At 38.9% G+C, this 7,868-nt stretch overlaps 1 long non-coding RNA gene across 1 annotated transcript in view; it reads right to left on the reverse strand.

The window, feature by feature from the left end:
• Window positions 1-6,965, reverse strand: part of LOC309849300 — a 97,157-nt gene extending 90,192 nt beyond the window's left edge. Inside the window, exon 1 of the long non-coding RNA XR_014303639.1 lies at window positions 6,857-6,965. This is a non-coding gene — a long non-coding RNA (uncharacterized lncRNA). The remainder of the gene's footprint in view (window positions 1-6,856) is intronic.
• Between the last annotated feature and the right edge of the window lie 903 nt (window positions 6,966-7,868).

Here is a 7,868-nt window from a genome sequence, read left to right on the forward strand (position 1 = left end):
CAGCTGGGCCTGCTGGTGCATCTACAGAATGCTGTGGACTGGGCAGGTGGCTCTGCACATCATACAGATGCTTTCTATGTTTGGGTGCTGACTGGACACAGATTGGTTGAGGAGAGTGTCAGGTGGGACACTGGCTTCTCCTCCATGTGGCCTCTCAGCATCCAGCAGATTAGTTGGTCTGACTGACAGAGTGATGACTGGATCTCAAGGAAGTGAGCAGAAGTACAGAAGACTTCCAGGTCAAGGTTCAGAAACAAAACACTGTTACTTTCATCACAATCCGTTAGGCAAAGCCGATGAAAAAAGCAGCCAGTTTCAAAAGGCAGAAAAAGAGACTCTCCCCCTCAATAGGAGGAGCTGTAAAGTTAGAAGCATGAAGCAAGGCTACTGGGTGGGGAGTCACCGCGGCCACTTTTACAATCAATCTAATATGGAAACAATCCTTCATTGTGTCCAGTATACCAAGGGTTGGCGAGTACAAAGATGACTAATTTACGGTCCTTAATACGTAGGACTTTATAGTTTAGTAATAGAATCAAATATATCAAAAGATCAATATAGAGCAATACAAGTATAATAGACATTAAAACAAACAACAACAACAACAAAAAAAAAACCACAACACCTTGATCTACAAAGCCCAAGAATGTAAGACCTATGGGGCAGCCGGTGGCTCAGTCAGTTAAGCGTCTGACTCTTGATTTCAGCTCAGGTCATGATCTCAGATCAAGCCTGGCATTGGGCTCCACGCTAGGCATGAAACCTGCCTAAGATCCTCTCTCTCCCTCTGCCCCTCTGCTGCTTCTTGCATGTGCTCTCTCTCCAAAAAAATAAATAAATAAAAATAAAATAAGAGTATAAGACCTGTAATTTAATTTTTTTATAATCAAGTTTGTGTCTTCAACCCTATTTTATTTTATTTTATTTTTTAAAAAGATTTTATTTATTTATTTGACAGAGAGTGATCACAAGTAGGCAGAGGGGCAGGCAGAGAGAGGAGGAGGCAGGCTCTCTGCTGAGCAGAGAGCCCGATTCAGGGCTCCATCCCAGGACCCTGGGATCGTGACCTGAGCTGAAGGCGGAGGCTTTAACCCACTGAACCACCCAGGTGCCCCTTCAGTCCTATTTTAATCTATAGCCAGATTCAATCAATTCAGGTTAAAATTCTGATTTTCCTAAACCAATTCAGCATCTCTGTGAGGTGTGAGGTTCCTCTCTCCCCCTTGCCCTGGCATCAAGAGCTCAGAACTTGTCCTTAATGGTCTCTAATTGGTATCTCTGGAGATTGAGTATCCCTGTGGTCCTCATTTTAAATATACAGAGCCTTCTTCATTCCCTAAGGAGTTATTGCCTAAACTCAGCCAAATATGCATGACTATAATACAAATGTTAGAATATACAACTTAGTGACCCAGAAATTAAAGAGATAATAAGAAAGAATAAAGTAAATTTTATTTTGCACCAACATTTAATAGAAAATACTCAGGGACATGATAATTTTGATATAAGCACCATTCTAGAGTGAAGAATATATTTATTATTATTATTAATTATTAATAATAATTACTACTATTATTATTATTTTTTAAAGCCTACACAAAATTGAATATGAAAAGAGCACTGAGTCAGGAGTTGAAAGAATATTAATTCTAGCCCATATTTCATCATTAGTTAGCTACATGGCTCTAGCAGAGGGTTTCTGCTTCTCTGGCCTCAATTTCTTCATTTCTTTATTAAAAAGTTGGACTGGAGGAATATTTCAATCCCTCTCAGCATTGAAATCCCACAGTTCTTAAGAAATTGAAAACAGCCATTTGTGATGTTAGGGAAAACAAAAGGGAAAGGGAAAGAATCAAAACAAAAATCAAGTAAGATAATATGTTTCAGGACATTGGTGGATGATTTATTAATCTAGCTAAGCTTACTGAATAATATATTTTAAAATTACATAGGGATATTTGTTCTGGAAAAAAATTTAGATCAGAATGCTATATACTTCATTACAGTAAAAATATTTTATTGCAAAGCAACATAGCTCTCTATAATTGTCTTAATTAATGATGTCCATCTCTACTTTGCTCCTCAATGTTAACTGTCAACACTAAAATATAGAAAGAAAGACACTTTTAGATTCCCTAATAAGCATAAATGCCAACGCATTCTACTTTGAAATATTATTATTTTGTAATACAGTGAGTCATAAATCATTCCTAATAGAATTATAATTGTAAGCTTATTTCAATACTGATAACTGCTACTTATTGACCATATGATTAGTTTCTCAATTCTAATATTATACAGGTACTTCAAGAATATTTGGTAACCATAATTAACAATGATCCAAATGAATTAGACTGTGATTAATGCTGATTTAATGTAATCATAAGCAAATAAAATTTCTAGGTAAACTTGGCAGAAAAGGCTTTGGGCAGAGGACATCAAATATTATTGAAACTGATGTGAGTTCTCTGCTTATCTTGCTATACAACCTATAATCTCATGTTGAAAAGCATTAGCTGTAGGTTGCTGTTATAACTGTACCTTGGAAACAAGACTATTGTTTATGCTCTAGTTGTCAATTGCTAAATCACACTACCCCATCCCTTTGAGACTGACTGCTTTCAAATATCTATGGTACATTTTATTTAGTCTATTGCCAGTATCAACCCGCATAAAAATATACATATAAAAAGGTATAAAAGCTAATTATCAGACATAGTTCTTACGGACCAGTTTTGTAAAGATACTAATTGTCTAGTAGAGGATAGGGAAGGTCAAGTACCTTTTACTCTTTCATACTTTGAGAAAGCTAATAATCTAGCAAATTGATGGTGGAATTGGAGGGATATGCTCAGAGGTAATTCGTCAAATATAAAAGATGCAGACATAACCTCCTTCTTCCCCCACTCCTCTAGCCTCATCCGCTGCCCACTGGTCACTATTTGGAAAGGGGTTAGGTATCACCATGCTCTTGGCAGACATTTAGTAAGTGTTGGACAATGATGAACTAAATCTTAACAACTGATGTTATAAAAGTTACTACCCTCCCCCAGTAAAACAAAACATAACACTGAACGTTACCTTGTTCTAATTTTAAGAAGTTATTTAGATAACCCTGCCACTTGTCTTCTTTTTACTTCTTTTCTCACACTTCCTTCTTTATCCCCCTTAGTTATTTAGGCTAGTCTGTAATGGCCTCAGGTGTTTGAGTCTGTCGGGACCGTCAGCCACTGCAAGCCTGCTGTAGTGTAAACGACAAATACAAGTTTTTGAGTACAAGAGGGGGCACTCTATTAGTAAAACAGTATAGCATCCTCCCAAGTTTCCACTGACGGGGACCCCACCACCAGGTTGAAGTGGTCCAACAGAGCTGACTCCTTTCCCTAAAAAATGTCCTAAAAGCTAAAATGGGTAGAGCTGGATTGGTAGCCCATCTTTATGTACCTGGTAATATGGAAACTACCCTTGCACAAATGCATTTTTTTAAGGTAATGTCCTCTGAGGGGCCAGTTCAAAGTCTCCAGGCTGTGAAAGTAAGCAGATTGCCTCTGTCTCTTGCATCTCTCCAAAGACCTAAAGCCATATGGTCTGATGAAAGTGAAAGTGCTCTTAAGCAGAGGTAGGTTAAATAAACCAGAGCAAATCCATATAATGTATTATAATGCAACTATAAAAATTCATGAGGTAGAAGAATATGTATTGGCATGGGAGATAGTAAATGATACAAAAAGTGTTGATTCATGATGTAATATTTTTATAAAAACTCAAACAGGTATGTCATCAATTTATCCTATATATTGATCATCAGTTATTCCAGTATAAGAAATATTAAATTGAGGTTAAATATAGATCTTAGAATTAAGGTAATATTATCTGTGTGGTCTACACTTAGTGCTACATATTACACTGTAATGTAGTTTGTATTATGTGCCAAATTGTTTACTTTATATATATATTTTTTAATTTTTTAAATTTATTTTTTATTTTCAGCATAACAGTATTTATTATTTTTGCACCACACCCAGTGCTCCATGAAATCTGTGCCCTCTATAACACCCAACACCTGGTACCACAACCTCCCATCCCCTGCCCCTTCAAAACCTTTAGATTGTTTTTCAGAGTCCATAGTCTCTCATGGTTCACCTCCCCTTCCAATTTCCCCCAACTCCCTTCTCCTCTCTACCTCCCCATGTCCTATTTGTTACGCTCCACAAATAAGTGAAACCATATGGTAATTGACTCTCTCTGCTTGACTTATTTCACTCAGCATAATCTCTTCCAGTACCGTCCATGTTGCTACAAAAGTTGGATATTCATCCTTTCTGATGGAGGCATAATACTCCATAGTGTATATGGACCACATCTTCCTTATCCATTCGTCCGTTGAAGGGCATCTTAGTTCTTTCCACAGTTTGGCGACCGTGGCCATTGCTGCTATAAACATTGGGGTACAGATGGCCCTTCTTTTCACTACATCTGTATCTTTGGGGTAAATACCCAGGAGTGCATTGGCAGGGTCATAGGGAAGTTCTATTTTTAATTTCTTGAGGAATCTCCACACTCTTCTCCAAAGAGGCTGCACCAACTTGCATTCCCACCAACAGTGTAAGAGGGTTCCCCTTTCTCCACATCCCCTCCAACACATGTTGTTTCCTGTCTTGCTAATTTTGGCCATTCTAACTGATGTAAGGTGGTATCTTAATGTGGTTTTAATTTGAATCTCCCTGATGCCTAGTGATGATGAACATTTTTCAAGTGTCTGATAGCCATTTATATGTCTTCATTGAAGAAATGTCTGTCCATATCTTCTGCCCATTTTTTGATATGATTGTCTGTTTTGTGTATGTTGAGTTTGAGGAGTTCATTATAGATCCTGGATTTATATATTAAATAATATGTATGATAATTGTATTATGTATTTAGTTCTATGTCATATAAATATATCTTACATTTTTGGGATACCTGGGTGCTAAGTCGATTAAGCTTCTGTCTTTGGCGCAAGTCATGATCTCAGGGTCCTGGAACTGAGCTCTACACTCAGCAGGGAGTCTGCATGTCCCTCCCCCTAGTTTCCCCTCTCCCTGCTCACACTTGCATGCATGCTCTCTCTCTCTCTCAAATAAATAAATAAACTTTTAAATATCCATATCTTACATTTTACATAAAGACTGGCACGAAACCAGTCTTTTTTTTTCCTTGTTTTCAGTATTTTTAAATTTTTTCTGCCATCAGTGGGTTTTACCCTTATAATTAGGAAGAAAAGTTTAAACTTCAAAAAATGAATACTTAGGCCATTAAGTTAAAGAGCCAACAGGCTTACCTTTTTCCCTCTCCTCTTCTCTTTATTTTCTATTCTCCTGATGATAAAAATGAGACAGAAGGACTGTGGAAGTGCAGCCTAGACCTTTCCTTACCTTGGAAAACCCATCCTCTGGGGATCAGCAGAGTCTGGCATGCTGTCTGCACAGAGCTTTTGCAGGGAGCGGGGACGGGGATGATAAATCAGGAGGCAAATGTGAAACAGGCACAGTGGCCAAAATCAGGCTGTTTCACCAGAAATGGAGCTTGGAAACCTGCCATGGCTGGGATCAGGTCCTTGCCAGCCACCATCTCCGTGGGCGCTGTCAGCCCCTCCAGGAGCGAGCAGTTCTCACAGGCAGGCTGTCCCTTCGTCAGTGGCCATAATGGAGGCAGCTGCACCCTGGCCTTGGCAGCTGGCCGGAGACTAACTACAGTGGTCTGGGGAGCTTCTGGAGCACAGTTAGTCACTTCTCCCTCTCTCCTCAGAACAAAACTACAAGGTCAAAGTGGGAGAAGCAGACAAGGAACCTGACCATCACCTCCTGTCTCTTCAGAATGAGGGCAAGCCAGTGCATCCTTTCAGACAGACTGTTGGCCAGCTGGCTGTCCCGCCTCTGCTTTCTCTCCATCTCCTTCCTTGTTCATTTTCTCTTTCAGCCTTTGGCAAACCTCTGTCTTCTTCCAAATTGTATCTTCCTTATCTGACCTTGGAATTTACTTAGATCACACTGCTGCTTCTAATGAATCAGGGTAAGTTACAGAAGAAGAGAGTCAAAGTGGGTTTTGAAGAAAGGGAAGGCATTTACACATACTATTGAGCAGATACATAATTTCAGAATTGTTAAGCAAAAAGCCTGGGTTAGCCTCCATTGAACTTGGCTCGTTGAAGGTATTGCCAAAAATGTCCAAAGAAAGCATTACATAGCAGGAGTAGGATCGGAACCATGGACCTGACAGCCTGTATCGGATGGCTGGGATGGAGCTGACCAGATGAGGCCAGGAAGGGGCTCAGGGAAGACATTCTTCCAGGTTCAACACAAGTGATTTAAGAAGGTAACTGTTCAAGTCCAGAGAAAGTGGAAGAAAGACACTGGCAGGTTTCTGAGAGTCTGATACGTACACAGAGTTCAGTCAGGATCAGAGATATCGGAGCTAGAAGGCTGACTCCAGACACACAAGGCAGATTTGTGAGGAAAGAGGGTTGGGAACAGCTGATCCAGGACATACCAAGACGAGAAGACCCAAGAGGACAAGCAGAGACTCTGGCCATGAGGAAAGTCAAATAGAGAAGGGATCCGAAAAGATTCTAGGAAAAGAAAAGAGGAACAAAGTGGCTAATAGGGCAGAAGAATCAGAATAATATCAAAGAGAGAAAGGAAACTGCACTTTTGTTTTCTTCTCCATAATAGGAGTCTAAGGTATGAGGAGAAAGTTTAAAAAGAAACCAAAGAGCAGTGCAACTGTATCACAGACAGGAGAACCTCCCCATCTCTGAAAATATCTTGTGAAAGTCCCATAACTTGAGCTCTGGAGACGATAACTCAATTCTCCTTACCTTCTCATCTCTCAGCCACATGGGTAGAGTGAAGAATTTGTGTAGACAGAAATTTGATGGGCACAGAGGTCCTATGGCTTCCACATGAAATTACCAATGGTATTTGCTCTGTTTTCTTTCTGAATCTTAAGTTTTGGTTCAGACAGTTCTGTTAAAATCCCTGTTGTACACTTCAGATATTACAGTAATGTTGAGCAGTGGGAGAGTGGCAGGGTTGGGGTAGGACAACAATTTCTTCAGTTTCTTCAATTTATGCAACTTCTTTTCTGGTGGGAATATTTAAACCAGTGACTCATGGACGAAAGCATTATGCAAGAATTTAATTTCTTCATAGGAATGAAACGAAAGGAGTGAGTTGGCTCTAATTATACAGGAAGTGTCAAAGGGCATTTAAGAATCCTCATAGAGCTGCAGAATATGAATATTTGGAAGAGTAAGAATTAAATATTCAAGCTATATCAACTACACATAATTATTTTTTGAACACCTGTTATATGCTAGAACTACATTAGGTGCCAGTCATAGAAAACTGAATAAAATGTGTCCTACATTGATGGCACTCAGGGTTAGTGGAAAAGACAAGCTTGTAAAAGCAAAGAATTAAATGCCATATATTGCGACAGGTTCTCTTTAAAGTTAAGAGTGTAAGGTAGCACAAAGGAAGGGATCCTCTCCCTGCTTACTATATCTTTCACAGCAATAAAAAATTGAGTAGAATTTCAAATAGGAAAATACATTGAAGAGCTTTGACATGTTAACATTGAGATACTTCTGACTTTTTACATCAGTCTAATGAATAAATTCCACTGTACATAACCTATTCAATTTATTTATGATTCCTGTGGCAGAAAGTAAATGTACGTATTTTTTTCTTTGTAGCCACAGAAATGTTTATCAGTTTGTAAATGATATAATGGTTTTCTGTGTTTTAAAAAGATGTCTTGGAATTTATCCTGCAACCTATCATTTCCCCACTTATACCCTCACCTCTAGGGGCTTGCAAGAAATATTC

This window comes from Mustela nivalis (assembly GCF_964662115.1).
Source record: "Mustela nivalis genome assembly, chromosome: 15".
Taxonomy (NCBI): Eukaryota; Metazoa; Chordata; class Mammalia; order Carnivora; family Mustelidae; genus Mustela; species Mustela nivalis.